We start from the raw sequence: 22,479 nt of genomic DNA, 5'->3' as shown, positions 1-22,479 counted from the left end.
GAGTGTGCATGCTAGAAAACGCAAAGGGACGTAATTAAATTCCACATGCCTCTTCTAAGTGGATTGCATGGCTATACCAGGATTAATTAGTTTCATGTTGTTAATTCAATTCAAAGGTTGCTGATAAACTAAGACCATCAAACTCCATTAGGAGAAACAAAAACTTCTTAATTATGACAGCATCCTTGGGGTTGGGGGCAAATTCCACAAGCAGGTTCAAGTCCCATCCTGGTTTTCTTGCACTTGGGATGGGGCCACTGCAGCAGATCACAGAAGCCTCATCCATCAGATCGCTTTTCACCGAATTTGTCACTTTCCAAACATGCTACCATTGTTTTAAAAATTGCATTCTTGGTTTCAGTGGCTTTGTCTGCCCTTTCAAATATGGAATTCAATTTCTGAAAACAAGAGACATCCAGTTTGACTATGGGCATCCATGCACAATGCACAATGTGAGAGTTTGGTTCTCCTGCATCTCCTCACCTCTAGCCCTTTACTGCTGTGTCACATCACAGAGCCACGTCCCTGTACAGGTGAAAAAAGTCTTTACTCACCAAACTATTTGATATTCTATAAAGAATGCTGAAAATATGATTGTCTCATATAGTTTTGCAAATGATCGCTCTCTCCCTCACCCATAACTAAACCCCACCTTAAAATGAAAACAAACAGTGAGCTCACAAGCACATGTGCACACACACACCGGCTTACCACAGGGTTTGGTTGCACATCTATAATGCAGGTCAGAATCGAGCAAGTTTTTTGTTAAGTGGTGGAGGTGGTACCGAAGGCCTTCATACCAAGTCCACAGTCTTTTGATAAAAATTTGACTTGTTTTCTTTTGATAGCATCTTGCTGAGTCACTACGTTGCCCAGGCCAGCCTCAAATGTATGATCCTCTTCCTGCCTCAGCCTCCCAGGGTGACCCTCAGCATCCCATCTGCCACCACACTCCGCTTAGCCAGCTTTCTTTACAGCTTGCCATATGGAGTCCTTTTAACTTCTCAGTTAAAGAGATGTTTCCGCCCCTGGACCATTCCCGTTAGACTGTGTGTATGCACGGAGTGACACACATGCACACTCTTCTACCAGCCCAGCCCTTCCCTCACCGAGGACGTCTTCCTTGAGTCCCAGGACTTTTTTTTCACACCAGTGGGATAACCCAGCACCACGTTTAGCACGAATGTGCAACTGAAACAGCACAGTGGCCTTAATAGCCTCAAGATGATCAAAAACTTGATAGAAATAAGCTTCTCTCTCTAACAGAAGGGCATCTTGCTCATGGTTATATCACTCCACGGTGTAGTGCGTGGCATGCAGAGGCAATTGCCTCGGTACTTTTTTGAATAAATTAATAAAGGCTGGAATAAGTGCACAATTACCTGTGGTTTCTGCTTTGTATCGTGTTTCACCCCAGCCTTCCATTAAGGGCCCCTGTACCTCCTGCTACCCACCAGCCCAGCACCTCGGAGAACAGATGAACCCCAGCAGCCCCTCTGGCAGACTTTCAGCTGCCTCGCAGTGCTCTCCCCTTTTTGCTTGTAGAAGAATATTGAGTTTTCACTGAGTCTACTCATGTGCAGTGGAGTTGAAGGAACATTTCCTACACTCCAGCGAATCCGGCCATTGAAGATATGTGAGCATGAAAATATGAAAGGAAGTGCTCTATGGGACTTCTGGGAAGTCTTCTTTGAAAGAAAAAAGTATAAACCGTCCTTCAAACTCTCCTCCCTCTTCCTCCCTACAGTGTAGACAGAATGGCTGCTTCTCCAACGGCCATTGTGCACCGTGAAGCAGTAAGGTAGAGCTGAGAGGGATCTGTGTCCCTGAATTTCCTGCAGTCCCTCCATTAGCCACATCGCACCACAACGTAGGGCTGAGTTTCTTTCATACGTGAGAGATCTCAGCAAAGTCTCAGTGATTTCAGGCATTTTTCATATGCAGCTTGACCTCATGCTAAATGTCACAGCGAGCACAGCCAGCCACTTTCTGTGTACTCGCACAGCTCTTATGCTAAGCCCTCCTGGTCCTCGCCCCAGGTAGGCTGTGGATGAGAAGAAGAAGAAAAAAAAAAATCAATGCCTGGTCTGGTTATAAATGTTTCCCATATATCATTTTTCCCTAGGGAGTAGACTCACCTTCCCATCTCCTGCCTGTTTGAATTTATCACTGCACTCTGAAAGAGTCCTGAACCTTTATTTCTCCATGAAACATGCCCGTTGTTTAAGTATATATCCTAGACTTCAAGCTCTTTGAGGGCAAAATCAAGTTTTTATTGCACGTGCTATCTGTTTGCATGAATTCCTCTCAGTGTCTATTCAAAAATATTTAGCAGATGAATAAAAAATTGTCATATGTTTGATATGTATGTTATTGTTGACCTCAAGTAGACTCTGAATAGGAAACAGGGAATGGGAATATGCTTGTTTCATTTTTTAAACTTTGTCATATATAAAATTTAAAAATAAAATTAATCCCCCATCCCCAGAGACTACTTTATGGGTCCCTAAAATAGCTCTCCCCTTCCTCTATTTTGTTCTCTTACTCTACTGTATTTTTGTTTGTAGCACTTTCCATGCCCCAGCATCTCATGTAGGTTTATGTTTATCGCTTGTCATTTTCCTTTAGACTACAAGCTCCATGACAATTTGAACTTGATAAGTATTTGATGTCTATTTATTGAATGAACACATTTCTCTTTGAGCATGAAGGCATGGTCAGATCAGGAGTACCCATCCGTTAAAAATAACAAAAAATTTTCACATGGTCGAGATGAAAGAGGCTGTATGTGAATAATTACCTTGCTGTAGAACGGTAAAGTCAGTCTTGTTGATTTTGATGTGGTCTTGGGTAACATAAGACACTGGCCTACATTCAAATTTCTCCAGCTGATTACTACTATATTTTTAACACACCACGACCATTGTTGTAGGACTTCGCCTAAATTGCACAAAAGGTGTGGTGGCTCTGTGTGGAACAGTATATGTGGCAGATGAAAAGCTCATTGTTTTACCAAAGAAGATATGAGGAGCCTCATCTTGGAGATCTTCCCTTACTATCCCCTGGTGGGCCCAAGACATCTTGGGGGGAAACAGGCCTCTATGAAAAGTACTCAAATCCACATTACTCAGTGCCTCTGGAAACACTTCCAGCTCCAACCGTCATTAGTCAGATGGGACTTTCTGTCTAAATCAGCTGAGGCCTCAGGGCGTGTGATGTTGTGCTAGGCCTTGGTGCAGCACTGATTTCCTTGAGAAGCAAGACAGGGAGTCTGACTGTAAGCATTTAGATTATAAAGGAACCAGGGGCAATAAGCAGCCCGGATTTTGAGATTGAATCAAGCTGAGAAAACCTAATTGCCTATTTTTTTCTTTCTTTTTTTTAAGGGAGTGGGAATTGCATGATTAATAAAAGAGAGCGAGGAAATGAAGATGTAACACAACCTAATTTTGGTAAAGTACTTAATACAGTATCTAATAAAGTCTTACTTGCAAAATGAATTCAAATTGGATTGGATTTGGACTCCAGCATCCTATAATGGCTGAATGCTGAGGCTGATGACATGGAAACCAAGGATAGATGTGATGTGTCACATTGCAGAGGTGTCTGGTAGCCCTGCCCCAGGAATCAGTGAGGGTCTAGTGTTAGTTAACAGCTTCATTAATGATCTACACGATGAGACAAAATAGTATTTTAATGAATGTTTTTGAAAAAACTGTGGGGAGAGGCTGCGAATTCCACTCTCAACTGAGAGGTTTGAGATGAGAAAATAAATATGCAGTAAAACTGGGAAGGAAAATCTACAAACCTGATATTCTGGGGGAAATGGTTTATAAGATTTTTGAGGAAATATATTTCTTAAGTCATTTAAAGAACATTTTTGAAGATTTCAGTAAGACATTTAACCCAACCATGGAATGGAATACTGGCCTACATTCCCACAATTCTTTCCCTCAAAAAGTAAGTATATAAATAAATAACTACAGGACATCACAAAGTAGCAACTAGCTAAGACTCAAAACTGTTGTACAAGCTTGATGTCAGGAACAATATAAGGGATTTAATTTTTTAAAAAGGTGTAAGGTAATGAGATCAGCAGACAGAAGCAATATCCACAAATCTCCCATCTCAAAGAACTTCCCTGGTCTCTTGGTAGTTTTCAAATTAAGAGAGAAAACAGAATAGGATGCAGGAACTCACTTGATCTCAAATTCATTACTTCTCCCCCTTCATGCACACACTTCCAAGCGTATAAAGACAGAGGAAACCAATTAAAGTCATTTGTTTGGCCCTTTTAGTCCCTTGATAGTTTCTGTGTAAAAACATGAAAAGCAGAAGCCTTATTTTGGGAAGCACACGTTCTGATAGAGAGAAAGAGCAAAAAAACGTTAACACTGAACAAAACAGGTGCTCAAATCTCTGCACATCCTGAGAGCCCAAAGGAAAACAGAATTCTGCAGGTAGGAAGAAGCACTTGAATTGTGTCTTGCAGATGTGTAAAGCATTTCCCAAAGGCTGACCACACAAGAGAATGAGGACGTGGCAGCAGGAGGTCTGGCCAAAATGGTAGAAGTTACTAGATCATAAGTAAACTTAGAAGCTATTCAAAGTTTTATCTTCTTCATGCTGAGAAATCACTGGAGAATTCTGAGTAGGAGGATGACATTATGATAAGCCTCCTACAGTCCGGTCTCAGCACAGCTGCCAGTTTTGTCTTGTTAAAAGGTAACTCAGATCATGACAGCTGCTCAGGGCCTCCAAAGGCTTCACGTCACAGAAACAGAAGTCCAAGTCCTTGCTCTGATCTCTGTGGTTCCCCAAGATCTGGCTCCCAGTAGTGCTCTTACCTCTTCAGCCGCTGCTCTGCCCATTTTGTCTATTCCCCTCCACTCCAACCATTGGGAAATAGGAAACACAGTTCCTCCTCCTTGGTGCCTGCTCTTCCTCTTAATAACACTCGTCCTCCAGCACTTGTATGCTTCACAGCATAGGCCCTGCAGACCCTGCCCAATAGCACCTTTGCAGCAAGACCGTCCTTAACCACCCCTACCCTGCTATCCAACTTATCACTTCCTAATAAATGATATGATTATCTTAAGTATTTCATTGTCATCCCTCACTAGAAGATAAGATCTATGAGAGCAAGAATCATTCTTATTTAATGGCAGAAGCTTTGAATCTTTTTTCTTTTTTTTTTTTTTTAAGCTTGGGGATTTTTTTTCTTGGTCAGTTCTTTTCACTATTGTAAGTCCCATGCCCCAAATAATTCATATACATAGTACTTCCTCAATAAATATTTATTGAATAAACGGAAGAACAAATGAAAGATGAAAAGGATGACAAAACTTATCAGAAGATGGTCGTCTTTGTGAAGTAGCCCTAAACAGAAGCAACAACAGTGGCGGGAGAAAGTCAAAAATGGTGCTGTGACAGCCGTTGCCCCTTTGTGACCTGCCTTTGATTTGTCTGGCATTCTAAATTCTAAAGACAAGCCACACCTATATGATTAAGATTCCAACTGCCATATAATATTTCTTCACATTTACAAAACCCGAGATACCTAGAGACCCTGGGATAACAACAGAATGGGTAATAGACTTCCTTATTTTTCTCCTGTGCATTAATTGCAATTACATGAAACATGTAAATTGCTAGATTTAAATTATTCTGGGATGTTTGACTAAAGAATTACAAGAACTGGTCCCAAGAGGCCAAGGTCAATTTTGATATTCCAGCCTGAGGGAAAAAAAGAAATACACTCGGGATGATGAAGACCATATTTGGTAGTTTTCATATTCATGGTCTCACTTACTTCCTCTCCCCCACTATGTAAAAGGCCTTTCGTGTACCATTTTGGGAGTTCCCCAAAATGATCTTTTTAGGGACTGTAGTTCATTGTTATCTTTTCAGCTCTTGAATAAACCTGATTTCCTTCCCACTGATTCCCATTCACCAAATATTGGCTTTTGAGTAGCAAGCAGATGGGCATGGGTCTGGTACCAATAGCAGATATATGTGAAATGTAGAATCAAGAGAAATGGTATTAGCACAGGAACGAAGAATCTAGGAAGCGTTCAGGAAAAAGAATGATTCCCAGAATTTTAGCTACTATAAGTAGGTGGACAGTAATTATGTTTTTCCAGGTAGGGAACATAGAAGAACAGCAAATAAAAGGAGAAGATGATAGATTCTGATTTTGACACATTGTGGAGGTTGAACTCTCTGATGGAAATCTACTTGGAGCTAACAGGTGGTTGTCAGATGTTTGTGTCTTAGCAGGACAATACAAAGTCCTGGTGTTCATTGTCCTTCAAGGTGTTCTCCACACAAATGAAACTCCAAAGGAAGCCATTCTGTCTTCCTGCAGCCACCTCCGAGTTGCAGGAAGAAACAAAGCCACCCAAAGCACTAATAAAAAGCTGTTTTTCTCCACTCACAACACTTCTAGCACCAGATGTGTTGGTTTTCCACACCAGGAAGCCCTCCAGCCCTCTAAAGACACCAGTTGAGGGTCCAACAATTTTACTAAAGTTTTACAATAAATTACCTGGACTTAGCACAGACCCCGCAGGTTAAAGGCAAAATCCCACAGGAAGGCTCCCCCTACTTCAGATCCCAATGGCAACATCCAGGTTGTCACCACCCCTATCCCTGACCAACTGGCTATAAATAATTGACTCCCATAATCCTCCCTGATGTCTGATAATTTGCCATAATGGCTCACAAAGCTGAGGAAATGTTCACTTATGTTTCCTAGTTTATTAAACAGATTATTGCAAAAGGTACAGGTGAAGAGACAAACGAATTATGTGGAGCAATGTGTGCATAAGGGACACAGAGCCTTCTTTGGACACAACCACTCTTCTAGCACCCCAGTGTGTCCACCCATCTGGAAATTTTCTAAATCCTATTACTTAGGGTTCTTACTCAGGTTCTATTCCATGGATTTAATTGATTAAATCAATGTCCCCTGGATGTTGGGAGCCTGGGCTGAAACTTCTGACCTGTTAATTACATGTTGAGTCCCCTGACAACCAGTCTCCATCCTCCAAGAATAGCACTATATTTAAGTGTGAATGAGAAGAGCTTATTTCGAATAACCAGAAATGTTTCTCTCACCTGTGCCATGAACTGGAGGTGGAAACCGAAAGTGTATTTTTTTAATCACAACTGAATGGGAAGCCCAAGTGAAGAACCTGCCTGTCTTCCTTCCTTCCTCCCTTCCTTCCTTCCTTCCTTCCTTCAACAAGCTCTGGGGATGCAGTAGGGAAGAGGTCCTGAAGTATATGAGGCACCCAGATATCCAACAGAGAAGCACAGAGGCCTGAGACGCACTTCCCTTCCCACTGTGGGAACGGGCAGTGTCGTCATGGGACTCTGGGCCACAACTTTATTGGTTTCCCTAATTCTAACATGCATTATGGTAAAGGATATTTCATCCATATGGTTTAGATGAACTTCTAATAGAGAGATTCCTAATCCTATGAGAGAACAAATAAGTGCCGATATAATCCTCTGAGTCGAAGGAGGTTAGAATCTCCTAGCTCAAAATATGCCTTTTTGGTATAAGTATTATTTTGAGAAACTCTAGAGACAAGAAAAGCCCTGAAAATAGAATTTATTCCCTTATAAGAGAAATTTATAAAGGAAATCTCTATTTGTAAGGATATCTTCCTATAGGAAGCAAAGGATCCCTAAATCACTTGAATTTCTAACCAGTGCAGAAGGTGTGACGCAAATTTGTACAACCAACTTTACCCTTGCTTTATGGATTTCTTCCTGGCTCACTCCCTGTATCTGGGCCTTTCTCTCACACACTTCTTTCCTTGTTTGGGGGAGGAGGATAAGGCAGTGGTGTTTACTCCTAAAGTCTAAATCAAAATTCCTTGAGAGCTATTCTTTCAGATTTTACTCTGAGATTTCCAAGAATCCTCCACGATACAGCAGGCAAATACGTTAGTGAACTTCTCTTTAATGAGAATTTTTTTTAACCAGAGTTCTCATACCTACTCACATGTATGCATTCATATTGCAGCCACTGAATTAAGTAATTTCATTATGAAGGCTAAAAAAAAAAAAAACGTAGAACTTTTGAACAATTTTCTTGATGACATGCCAACATTTTTGTCCAAAGACATGTGATGTAAGAAAGGCCATGTGGACCCTGTGCTTCTAAGGAAAGACACACCCACCGATCTACTGGACACAGCCACTTCAAGTCAAATGATATTGTGTGGAATGCATTCATCCACCAAACACGAGAGACCAGCCAGCGAGTTCCATGATTTTCACTGTGTAGAACTTTACCTCTTTGTGTTGGAACTCGTCCATGCTTGATTTCTCCCTAAAGTTTTTGAGTGGTATGATTTTACTCTGCACACATTTGGAGAGCAAAAAGTTGCTGTAGGTCATCTGACTGAGAGCTGATCACCTGACTCTCCTCCAACTTCTGAAGATTTATTCCCTGTCACCTCCATTGAGCTCCTCTCCTGGTTGGTGAGTAATCATCTCATTACTTCTCTGTTCATATGAACAGTATTTATTTCAAGTTAGTTAGAGAAACTTGTTTAAATTGCTCAACTGATAATATTTTTCTACCTTTGAATATTGTTTGGTGTATATTGGGTTGGGTGGAATGTATCACAACTTTTTCCAATTAAAATTAATGGAAAATGTTTTCATTTAATGGCTTTTCACTTAGTGTCGGTGTTTTCAGAAACGAATTAAAATCACTCAAGAGAAATGGGGTTCCTGGTTTATCCTTCTAATGTTTCTTTTTTGTGTATATAATAAGCAAATAAACATTTCTAATGAAATAATTTTAACAGTCCTTGTTTTTCTTTTGTTTTGAATGAAAATTGCCACTCCCTTCCTCCTTGTTGCGCCTCTGTTTTGTAGGTACTGCTGAGCTTCACCTGTCTGCTCATCTCCCCCAGAGCTGCCATTCTTTAAACAGCTTTTCTCCTGCTGGGTGCTTTGGAGCAGCCAGGCAGCAATAACAGGGCTAAGCAAGCCCTTCCCAATTGTTAGCAGATCCATTTTCTCAGAGAAGTCCTGCCCCAAGCTAAGCTGAGTGACAGGAAAGTCATGCCAAAACAGGAGCCCAGACTGTCTGGAACGCTTGAACATTTAGTGGAGACAGCTGGAGTCCAGCGGAATGAAGGGAAGTGGCACAGACAAAGAAGAGCTGAAGGAGGGAGGGAGGGAGGGAGAGGGAGAGGGGTGAGGGAGAAGCATTTGGAAGGTGATACGTGGATATATGCGCATGCCCACGATGCACAAGAAATTAGTTTACGCTCACAGATATTCACTAGGGCAGATTTTCAGTGTCAGGGTCACACCAGGGCCCATTAAGAAAGTTATAAAATTAAATTCTGTTCTGCTTTATTGCTAAGATAGACTTTCATGGATTTTTTTAATTCTTTTCCTCATTAGACTCCTAAAGTAAATCACCCTAGTAGCAAACCCACTTAAAAAAAAAAAAAGCAGTTCACTTCCTCAGAATGCAAAACAGCAGAAATGTATAATATGAAATCTTTTTTTCATAGGGGAGTATATTCAAACAGGTCTAAGAGAAGAGATAGGGTATCCTCTCACACTTAATAATGGTAAAGTGATTTACATGGGCTTTTCGATTCAGAAATGAGAGTCAAACAGAATAACAAAACATAACTGGTGCTGCTAAAGATTATATTTTTCTCACAGTTCGTCTTACTTGGAAATTATTATTAAAAGCAAGGAAACAAAAAGTTCTACATTATTAGTTATACGTAAACCTACATTATTGATTACTAACATGATCTGCATCTGACTAAAATGCAATAGAAGAACCTGTCTGTATTATTTCCATTGCTAGCACAAACCATCCAACATCCACAACTTACAGGAGGAAAGGTTTACCTGGGCCCTCAGTTTCAGGGGGTTCAGTCAATGGTTGGCTGAGTCCAAGACAGGAGCATCATGGAGTAAGGGAGGGCAGAGCTGTTCAGCTAATGGCAAAGGGGAAGGACAGCTCAAGGGAAGGGCGCCAAAGAGGAAGAGGCCAGAGACCAGATACACACAGCCTAAGTTCACGCTTCCGTGACCCACTGTACATATTCAGAAGTATGTTTTACTAATATGCTAGGTGGCTCCCAAGTCAGTTAAAACCTGACAATTAATTTTAATTGTCTCCGAGAATCCCTATACTTACAAGTTTGCATATGGAAAAATGTCAAACATTTTGAATTGAAAGAATTAGAAGATATGAATATGAATTTACCCATGACCTAGATTCACAATTAATACTTTTCACACTTGCTTTATCTATACATATATGTGTGTGCATGTGTGTATATATAGTTTCTTTTTAACCAAATGATTTGAATGTCAGTCACAGATGACATAACCTTTACCATTAAATACGTCAACATATAGCTCCCAAAAATAGACATTATTTTATAATTTTACATTATTGTGCAATCACACATAAGAAAATTCACAATAATCCCATTATAATATTTATTATCCAGTGCATATTTAATTTCTTCATCAGATTCCAAATTCTTTTAAAGTTTATTTTTGTTTTAAAAAGCAAATAGAAGCAAGGCTCTCACACTGCATCTGTCTGTCTCTAGGGTCTCTTTATTCTGTAATACTTCTCTTGTCTTTACATTTTTCACATGACATTGACCTTTTGAAGAGATCTGGCTATTTCTTTGGGAGAATGTTTCACATTTTAGATATGACTTACTGTTTCTCTGCAGTATTTACTCGTTATTTACTATAAAGTGGAAGTCACTTCAAAATGCTGGATTAGGTTCAGATGCAGGTTTGAACAGGAATTCTTATAGGGAATGTGGATCTAAAAATAAATGATAATGACACATAATGATAGCTATCACAGTAAAGGGTGACTGAAACCTATAGGGAATAGAAAATGTAAGGCCGTAAAAAGCACATTGCCATTAATCCCATTGAAATATTCACCTTCACTGCAAACACACTTCTCCCATCACTCATGTTCTTGCCACTTTCTGAAGCAGTTCTGGAAGTCGCCTTTCGTGAGTGTCGTTAGGTGTGATTAAAAATACCGTGAATGCCACTGCCAAGTGCCATCCAATGCAAAAGCAGGCTCAGGCTCATAAAAAACATTATGGTGTATTCTCATCCTTGTAATTCAGGGATCTGGTACCATGTAACCTCTGGCTCTTCCTCACAGTCAAATAGGTAAACATTTTTAATCAACTCAGGGTATTGAAACAGCCTGGACAGAGCAACGAAAGGCAAAACACAAAAGAGCACCTCCAGAACTGCTTCAGAAAGTGGCAAGAGCAATGGGGTGAACATTTTGGAAGCAAGAGGGAGGGTGTTGAGGGAGATTAATGGCAATACGTCATTTACTGTAATAATTTTGTATTTAGTCTCCCAAACATATTTTTCAGTCATATCTCATATTAATGATAACATGCAGTGTTTTCCCTCCAGCCATATCACTTGACCATAAAGATATGTCTCCCTTTGCAATTAGCAATTAACCTGTGGGCTGACCTTTAGCTCCACTGAAATTCTTATGCCCCAACAACCTCTCACTAAATGGTTTTCAAGTCCTTTTATGATCCTTGTCTAAATCAGCAGTTTGATTAGAGCCTGTAGATTTATTTCCTGATCTAAAAAAGAAGGGTCTTTTTGTACACTTAGTTATAGAATTTGGGGAGGTATGTAAGAAAGAGCTTTTCCTCTATAAACTATAAAAGACAGCTCCTCCCCAAACCATAAAACTGAGACCTTTATTTTTGGCATTTTGCTTTAATTTTAGTTATCATATCTCAAGAGTAATTAATGTAATAATAACCTCCAGTATTGTCAAATGACCCTCTCTTACAGATTCATAGCTTTTATTTATTCGATGTTTTAAACCCCATGATAATTAGTATTCCTTTGACGCACAAGTTGCCACAAGCCTGTACCAGTAGAAGTCCCATTGAGTTGGCTCCTGGGTCCTTTCAACATGAAACCACTAGACTATGAGTGCTTCTTTGTCTTTAAGCATTAGATGCCCCTTTCATGGATTGTCCAGTGCCAGAAATTTGGAATTAGCTATTTCTTTAGTGAGCTATGATTTCTTTGAGTGGGAATGGTGAGCTCAGTTTGTTGAAATTTTGTGCTGAATAAAATGGAAGTCGTGTGATACAGTCAAAGTCATGGGTTCATCTCCCACATGGGCCTTCACATACTACTTTGCCAGGCCTGGTGGCCTGTACTTCTACCATTTGGGAAGCTGAGGCAGGAGGATTGTGAGTTGGAGGCCATCCTGCATATACAGAGACTATATCAAGAGAAAGGAAGGAAAGAAGGGAGGGAGGGAAGGAAAAAAAGTCTAGTGTTTGATGTACTCATTGCTACTAGAGCATTATTGTTGGTAAGTCCTTTAGTGGTTTAGAAATCAGAAAAATCATACTGATATTTTTCAAACTCAAGTTACAGAAGTTTTCATGCCTTGAATCTTGCATTCATATTACATCTTGCCTTCTAATAGCATTAACATTTTCATTTTTTTACACAATATATTTAAAAGCTTCAAAACTGTAGCACCAATATTGCTAAAAACAAAAATCACTGAGTGAAGCATGCTGTCTTTATCATTGCCTATAGTTATATAGCCCACTAATGAAGAGTCAGAGCATTGCCCAAAAGTCACTTCAGACAAGACTTTTTCTATATTATTAGGTTATCATTTTGATTAAGAGTCAAACTTCTTGGGACCAGAGGTATAGCCAACCATACACAAATCTCTGAATTCAATACATGCTACCAATAATTTTTTTATTTTTTCTCACTGTTTTCATTTGAGAGTTTGTATTTTTTAAATCCTTTCAATTAATTTGAGTTCAGGATTAAATATTCATTTGTATGGTCCAAAAATTAGGATTACATAAAAATTACACTCAAAAAAGTCAGGTGTTCATCTTTCAAGCCCAAAAGTGTGTCCATTTTTATTAAAACTGACATACATCTAGTGTTTCTTTTCACAAAAATAAGCCAACAGCCATTTACATTAACCCCTTTGTTACCTAAGGCAGTATTCTACATATTTGGATCTTTACCGTGTTACTTTTTACTTGCTGTGTGTCAGTATTCTGGAGATTACTGCAGATAGAACCTGGAGCTCTTCCTCATTCTTTTTCAAGCTACCAAAGACTCCACTGTATGATTATAGAATAGTTTACTCACCATTTTTGAGATGTCAGTTCCTATTATTCAAGCATAGAAAACCCTCACCTCTTGATAAAATATAAAGCATACACCTATATATCAGTACACTTTCTGATATATAACATAGTCTGACATTATTTACAATTTAATGAACAGATAAATGGTGTTTTCAATTAGATTCTAAGTTCCTTAAACACCAAGACTTCATTAAATCACCCAGAATAATGCAAGATTAGACATCCTCATCTTCGTGTATATGATAAATAGTAAATCTCACTGCCATTTTGCTAGGATAAGCAGGCTCCTAGTCATTGATTGCATTAATCACATATACCTCATCTCAACAAATGAGAATTAATTTTATTTAATTTGAATGATGATTAATGTTTATCGAGGGCTTCCTAGGTAGAAAATGGTACGGGTGTCACTTTAGTAGCTATTGTCTCTGTAAAGCAGTTCCAGTGAAGCAGGGCCTTGCAACAAGGGAAATGTTGCTTTCCGGAAGTAAATCTTTTAAAATAAAAGAAGTAGATAAAGTTACTTGAAAGTGCAGTGGATCAGAGGAAGAGTTAATAAGCCAAAGCAAAGAAAAAAGGAAGCGATTAATGGGGACACCAGTCCACCAACGAGGAAACAGATCAGACACAAGAATTCATCTTATCTAGACAGGGAGGCAGATATTGCCCTGTGGAGGAGATAAATGCATGGAAAATAATGTTCCAAGTTTGGCCGATTTTAGATATTGCTTTAGTGCACAATACTATTCATCATTCATACAGAGCTCAGGCATTTGTTTACCTCTGTCTCACACCTCATCCCTTGATCTGTGATCTGTAAGAGGCAAACTCACAAGACACCTTCATATCCAGACCAAAAACAAGGATACTCCTTGGAAAAATAGGAAGAGCCTCAGGCGCTGGCTCAAAGTCTCCACTTGGGTCCTCATTCTATCACTGGTCAGCACCATGGTTCCGAACAAGTAATTTGATTTCTAGGACCATCTACTTTGGTGGCAAAACAGACACATACTTCTTTGGGGGAATAAAAGTCAAACTCGATCATTAAGGATAAAGAGCCAGAGAAAGAGAAGATGAAATTGAGGACATGCTGCCCAAGCTCTGCGTGGCACCCTCCCAGCCATGCATTTCCCAGCGCCATAGACCCTGCTCACCTTCCAGCGTTCTCCTGACTAAACCAAGTGGAGCACTCAATGTGCTCAACCGTGGGATCTGCCTGCGGATCCTTCCTGGCTGATGGCAGCTGTGCATCGCTAATGGCCTCCGAGCATCAGAGCCGCTCCACTGAAGCAATTATTCACATTAATCCAAGGCTTCCAGCAAATCTCCTACATTTGGCTGAACAGTAAAAGTGTAGATTCACACTGTGCTCAAACCAAACGGGAGATTTCATGGGGAAAAGGCTACTTCCAGCCCATGTTGCCACTATGGCATTCAGCTCTGCCAACCTCTCACTCAGAGAAGTTTGACTTTGCTGGAGCGTACTTTCTGCACATGACCTCACTGAACTAAGGAGAATGTGGTGGTATAATGGGACAGAACATATCTGCTAAATAATCCACGTTTGAGTAGGATGGATACACTATGGTGTCCATTTTAACTCAAGGGGGCTAAGTGTGGTAAAGGGAGCTAACCAAGATAATAGCACCCTGGTGGGATTTTAAACAAACTGGTCTCAGCCTTGCATTTGACTTGATTCCAGGAAAGGGCAAGGGCTCCATAAAAATGAAGTCATTTTTATCCTGAAGATATAGATGGTGTCTTTTCCCAAGGCTCTACGGGCTCTCAAATGGAGGATCCCAGAAAACATTGCCCTGTGGTTATGCGAGTCTTTTCTTTCACCCTCAGCAGAAAGAAGCATGGAAATATATGTTACCAAACCAGCCCAGACTTAGGAACTCCATAGGAAAGAGACTCTGGGGGCTTGCAAAGACTCCTGTCAAGCCTTTAGTTTCTCTGAGGTCAAACTAAGCCTAAACTCGCTCAAACACTCCAACCCTGTAGTCTCCTGTTTTCTACAAGTAGAACAAAATACCTGAGATTATCACCTTCTAAAGAGAAGAGGTTTATTTTAGCCCATTATTTTAGAGGATTCAACTTGCTTTCCAGGATCATTTGGCCCTGTTGCTTTGAGACCCCTAGTGAGGCAGTCCTTCATCATGGAAGAACAGGGAAGAGAAAGCACATTTGCCTTAGGGCCCAGAGAAAGAAAGAGATGAGGAGCTGGAGTCCCTCCACCCGCTTGAGAGCATGCCCTCAATGACCTAACTTTCTCCCACTAGGCTCTATCTCCCATCGGTACCAGTTCCACTGTCTCCCAACAATACCAGGTTTAGGACCAGGTCTTCAACACTTGGACATTTAGGTACAGTGAAGATCCAAATGATAGCAAACCCAGAGAGACTGAAAATTGCTCAATCAGTGTGCGATAACTTGTTCTCTGTACGCTAGGGTATTAGAATACTGCAAAGGAAATTCTGCAGCAATCCAATGCTAAGAAACCCACAGTATTGAAGCAGTATTCACTGAGGAACCCAGAGGGTGAGCCAGAGGAAGAGCAACTCAGCCAAGCTTGACAGAATCCATGTCCTCAGGAGGCCTCTAACTATGTGTCCATAGCCCTTCAGCCTTGGTAGTCAACGCAGGTTAGTGCTTTAAAATTTCAGATTGTATTTTTTTCTAAAATAATAAGAGCTTACATTTTAATGAAGAATCATTACCATATTCAAGCCTACCCTTTCCCACAGGACTTTATTCCTTGCATATTTATGATGTGGCTGGCCTAATGCTGAAAGAAATTTATAAATGAACAAAGAAAGAGGCTGACCTGGGGGAAGACTGCTGTAAAATGCCGTCTTCAGAGACTATTTGATTTTACTGCCCACATCCACTCAGCTCTCTACAAATAAATACATCCCAACTTTCCCCTGTAGACTCACCTTCTCCCTCACACTTAGTGCTACTCTGATCATGTCTTTGGCTCCAAGGGAGGTCTTGAGATTCAGACCTTTCCCGGGAAACCAATACATTCCCTGGATGATGATGGAAGTTTGGAAATGGGCATGTTGCCTACTTGAGCCATAAATGGTACTTCGTATGGCTGGGGAAAAGAGGGTTTTGTTTTGTTTTGTTTTTGCCTTGGATTTGAACTTGGGAGGATTTAATCCTACCACAGCGGCCAGCTATCAATGAAGCCATAGTGCAGGAAATCAGAGTCCAGAAATTAAGAGAGATCTGGGCGTGTGTCAAACCCTAGACTGTGGTTGCATGTGCCACTAAGTTCTGTTCTTTCACTTAAGCTCATTTCAGCTGGCTTTTTGTGCTTCCTCACCTGAATACACCATCCCAATAAGATTTAGAACTGAATTGCATATTTCACCCTCCAAAGTAAGAAATAACCTGTACTATGTCTTAGGCTGTTCAGACAACAATAGCAATGTATCAGAGACTGGGCGACTTTTAAACAACAGAAGTTAAAGTTTTCAGGATTCATCATCTGGGAAGTCCAAGACCAATAAAGCAGCAGATGTAGTGCCTTGTGAGAGCCTACTTTCTTTCACATTTGGTACCTTCTAGTCATGTCTTCACATAGCAAAGGGGGAGGGGGTCTCTCTGGGTCCTCTCATATAATAGCACTAATCCCATTTATGACAGCTCTGTTCCCTTGACCTAATCAACTCCTAATACTACCATATGAGAGCTTAGGATTTCAGTGTATCAATACCGGGGGGGTGGCATAATCATTAATCTGTATCATGTCATCCTTTCCATGCTTAATTTACTACTGTAAATACTAGAAAGGGGTTTCAAGTCAGGAGATTAGAGTGTGGCCAACTGGCTGGTCAAGTGGGTGTGTTAATCACGGAGGCCTAGGGCCAATCAGAAAGTGTTATCTTCAACTTTTATGGTGCAAAGTCAAGCAGGCTTTTGATAGGATGGCCTAGATCTGAGCCTGAAAAATGTGAGCATGAGCTTACAAAAAACCTCTGCCTTAATCTAGCGGCCGCCGTGAGCTATCTCAGTGGCCCACTCTCACTCCGCAGAGAATACTTCTTTTCCTACCTTTAATAAATGAAAAAACCTTTTTCACATGTCTTGCCCAATTCTTTGTTCAGGACACCAAAAACCTGGGAAGAATACCTGAAAAGAGTCTACAGGAACCAAGAGCTCAGTAACAGTTCTGGTCAGAAGCAGGGAGACCTCATTCTGGTTGCATAAATGTCTAAACTAACAGCCAGAAGATGGGCAAGGCACCGAGTTGGGATGAGCACTCAGGAACTCTTTTTTTGTTGTTTTTTAGTGGTGGCAGTGGTGGTATTGGAGATTGCACCCAAACCCTTCTCACTTAATCTATATCCGCAGCTCTTTTTTATTTTATTTATTTTTTGGAGACAGGATCTCTTAGTTGCCCAGGCAGGACTCAAATTTTCAATCCTCCTGTCTCAGACCCCTGGAGTTCTAGGATTACAGCTGTGTGCCACCATGCCTGGCTTTGAGTAGTCTCATTTAGAAAATGACAGATGCGGCATGGAGGATTTCTAAGGGTGCTCCAGCTTTACAACTGCACTCTGATTCTTGCTCAACAACCTTGATGAGGAGGATTTTGAGAAAGTGCCAGAAAGAAAAATGTTTCCTACTCAGTGGGTAGTTACTCATACGGACAGATTTTATATATATATACTTTTTTCTTTAATCATCTCTGTCAGAGACCCTAAGCCTGATGGCAAAGGGCATGGCTTAAAAATAAATAAATCAAAGAAACATACACCTTAAAACATATACTTCTTCACCTGCTAGAGAGGTCTAGCATGTGAACCAGATTAAGCTGTTTTCTAATTTTCAAACAAGGCCAGCTGGGCAAAGCCGTACCATCTTTGATAAATGAGAAGGAAACTCATTAAAGGGACCTTCATGCTTTTACTTTCTTTTCTTTTCTTTTTTTTTTTCTCTGCCATCAAGATTTTCTGCAAGTTGCAGTTAGCAACTGGAGCAGTCTGTAGGCTGCAGTTAACAATCCTGGTGTTTGGGTCTCTGCTGAATTTGTTTATTTGCATTTAAAAGGGATTTGGGGCTGGATGTAAACACTTTGATGGGATTTATGGCAGAGATAAAGGATGGTTAACATTTTGATCCGGTGGACAGGAAATTGAAATGCCATCATTAAATTTGTAACCAGTGGTACTGAAGTTACCTTTTGAAATCACCGATTGGAGGTTGGGAGCATGAGAGATCAAAACAGAGGACACCACTGAAAGGAAGGGATGTGGGACACCATCTTGCTTTTGGAATTTAAATACTTTTATCTTTTTTTTAAATTGATTTTATTGGTACATTTTAGGTATACAGTTCAGTTACATTTATTGCTGGGATCTTGTACCTTTATATGACAGGTCTTGTTTTTCATTTTTCCCCTTGCCCCTGCCCTCCATTCACCCCCTCCTCCTCTCCCCATTTACAAACACTTTATTTCCATTTTTTCATTTTCTCATAGTTTTTCTTTTCCCTTATTACCTTTCCCCCACCCTTCCCACTTTCCCTACACCTTTAGCCCTTTGCTTCCCATTTCACATTGTCAGTTATCTCATTAGGATCTTATGTACTAATATAGTTTTTCACACCAGAGAAACTCTTCAGTATTTACACATGTGTGACTTATTTATTTCACTTAGGAGTATATCCTCAAAATGTATCCATTTTCCTATGAATGACTCTAATCTCTCATTCTTTATGGCTGAGTAGTATTCCATTTCATAGAAAAACCACATCTTCTTTATCCAGTTTCCAACAGATGGGCAGATGGGCTTTTTCCAAGTTTTAGCTACTACAAACTGTACTGCTATAAACATTGGTGCACATATATCACTGTGGTATGATTCTTTTAAACCTTTTGGAAAGATACCCAGCAGAGGGATGGCTGGGTCAAATGGAACCTCTAGTCCCAGCTCTTTGAGGTATCTCCATATTGATTTCCACAGTGGTTGCACCAGTCTGCACTCCCACCAACAATGGAGAAGGGTTCCTTTCTCCCCACAACTCCGCCAACATTTATTATTGGTTGATTTCTTGAAATAGCAGCCATTCTTTGTGGGATGAGGTGGAATCTCAGTGTTGTTTTCATCTGCGTCTCTCGAATGACCAGTGATGTGGAACATTTTTTCATATATTTCCTTGCTGCTTTTACTTCTTTGTCTGAGAAATGTCTGTTCATTTCAGCTGCCCATTTTTGAATCGGGTCTTTATATTAGGGAGGGGGCTGATTGTTTTGTTTTTGTTGTTTTTGTTTTTGGTACCGGGGATCGAACTCAGGTCCTTGTGCTTGCTTGCAAGGCAGACGGCGGAACCACTGAGCTAAATCCCCGGTCCGGGGCTAATTGTTTTTAGTTCTTTATATAAATACTTTTATCTTGTACTCTGCAAATGAGAAGAAAAACTACTTTTTAGATTCACCAACCTATAGAAACCTAGAGGTAAAAAACTGAAATAGAGTCAGACATGATAGCATGTGTCTGCAGTCCCAGCCACTTTGGAGACTGAGGTGGGGGGATCGCATGAAACCAGATGTTTAACACCAGCCTGGACAACATAGCCAGGCTCTGTCTCAATATATAAATAAATAATTAAAAATTGAAATCATTGGCCATTCTGTGGACGATATCGAACAGAGATACAGTCACACACCAGAATGTTTTCATAACGATGGGCCACTTATAGAATGGTGGTCTCTTAGATTATAACGGAGCTATAAAATTACCACTTAGTGACATCACAGTCATCCTAAAGGTCTGAGGGCAATGCAGTCTCACGTGTGGGTGATGCTGCCAGAATAAACACATGGACAGCACTGTTAGTTGCTGGATATGTATTGGATATATATATACATATACATATACATATATATACATATACATGATATGTGATACTTGATGATGATAACAAATGATTATGTTATTGATTCATGTAATTATTATAATTTTTAGTTATTTTGCAATGCACTTTTCCTATCAAAAATATTTACTGTAAAACAGTACGCCGTGTCTTGCCAGCAGCAGCACTTCACAGTATATCTCGTGTTCACTAAATCTCCTGATGGCATCGTTTCTCCTGCTTGCTCTTAATCTCGATCTTAATCGTGTCAGTATGTAGCATGCTATACCATTTAGATTTGTGTCAGTGAATCCTATGTTGCTTGCACAATGACAAAAATCACCTAACAACTCATTTCTCAGAGTATTGTGTCTGCACCAGTCAGATCGCCCGCCTTCAGGGTAACACCGGGGGACAGAGGAGAATAAGCTTGGAAACACTCTTTCAGCTCAGAGCCTGCACCATGCAAAGCCTCTGTCATCTCAGAGGCCCTTGATGCTTGCAGAGATCCTGTCCACCTACTAGGAGAAGTGACCTGGTCTAAGAGCATCCAAACCTCCATTTCCTCACCTTTACAAAGGAATAGAAATACTGTTCACCTTGAAGAGTTTCTGTGAACATTTAAGACTTTTTCTGTGTAACACCCTGATTCCAGCAAGCTAATGTCAGTATCTCTTATGTTTCTTTTCTCTAAATTTTCCAGGCTGGTCTTGAACTTAGGATCCTCCTAAGTACCTGAGATTGCACAAGTGTACAGTTAATACCTTTTCGTCATACTTCCTAAAACCACATGTGTGGGGGTGTTTTTTGAACAGCCCACACCTAAAGCCCTTAACGTTATCTGTATGGTTTTCTCTCTTGCCAGCACACTGTGGGCTCATTAGGAGCCTGTATCCATTCTCTGATTGCTATCTACTATGTACCCAGCATGCTCTTGGATAAGCAGAATTCACCAGTGAGCAAGAAAGGTACAGGTGTGGGAACCGCCCTCAAGGAGCTAAGAGTCTAGTGGTGGGAAAGGGGGGCCAAGCAGAAAACAGACAATGACAATGCAGAGAGAACCTTGCGAGTTAAGGAACCGGGCACTATTAGAAATATAAGGCATCTTGGATCCTTAAATTAGCAGTTGAAAGAACATAAGGGAGTGAATAAATCTCTTTATTCCCTGCTCTTTCCAGGCATTCAGAACTCTAATTATACAGATGAGGAAACTGGAGGATAAGGAAGGTTAAGCAACTGTCAAAACCTTGTATTTGGCCACTTTTTATATTTTCTGACAACTTGTTTAAAATACATAGAATCACGAGAATGTCCCTATTTAATATTCTATCTAAGTGCAGGAGAAAAAGCAACTTTATACTCAGATTTATCTGCCTAAAGGATATGAACGGAGAGCCCTTGATGTATAAAACAATGTTCCTCCTGGGAATCAGACGGCATCCGTGTAGATCATCTACTGCACGATATTAGTGCCTTCTTTTGATTTTTATTTAAACTTTCTTCAAAGCTTCAAATTCTTCAGTAACTTCTGGAGTGATAATTGCATCTCTCAGGAGGTATGTCTACTGTTTAAAAAGAATCGTTGACTTCTAAGACAGCGAAAGAGCTATTTACACTTACTGCAGCAGCCAAGTCTATTTATCAATAGCCTGTTTCTCCTATTGAGTTAATATAACTACTCATAATGCTAAAGCTATTGATGTTTAGTATATTTAGGGCTTTTTAAATTAACTTTCCCTCTGAGGAGTAGCAATGAAATACGGTAAGAGACTCTTTTTTTCCTTGGGCGATGGTGGGGATTGAACCCAGGGCCTTGTACATGAGAGATAAGCTCTCTACCAACCTACATTGTAGCCCTGAGACTTTAGCATTTTAACATTGGAATGAGTAGGGCTGTGTTGAAAAGTACGCCAGTCTAGCCTAGGTGTCCAAAACTTAGATCAACTCTCCCAACTGTACTTGAAAATTTTTCCTATCACAAATATTTAACTCTAGTTTTCTCATTTGTGAAATGAGATGATAAAACTGGAAAATCCATCAAAGTCTTGTACAGCTTGAATATTCCAGGATTCTAATATTTCCATTTAATCAATATGAGAAGGGCACAGCCTAGGTCTTAAGACTCAGAACCCATTTTCTTTCTGGGGGTAGAAGTCAAATCCCTAACAGGTGTCCATTGCCTAGTCTGGACTGGCACCGAACACCCTCTCCCAAAATCCCTACCAGTTCTCTTCAGTATCCAAAATGGAACTGAAAATATAAATAAAATAAGTATGCTTACCATGGAGAAAACAAATGTAAAACAAACAAATAAAAACTCTCTGGCACACAAGAGTGGGTGTATACCTGCTTACTTTCCCAACACACACACACACACACACAGGTTTAAAAAATATACATATAT

The sequence above is a fragment of the Fukomys damarensis genome, unplaced genomic scaffold (assembly GCF_012274545.1).
Source record: "Fukomys damarensis isolate Sample0158 unplaced genomic scaffold, DMR_v1.0_HiC HiC_scaffold_15, whole genome shotgun sequence".
NCBI classification, from domain to species: domain Eukaryota; kingdom Metazoa; phylum Chordata; class Mammalia; order Rodentia; family Bathyergidae; genus Fukomys; species Fukomys damarensis.
Note: the sequence above shows the minus strand (reverse complement) of the source record.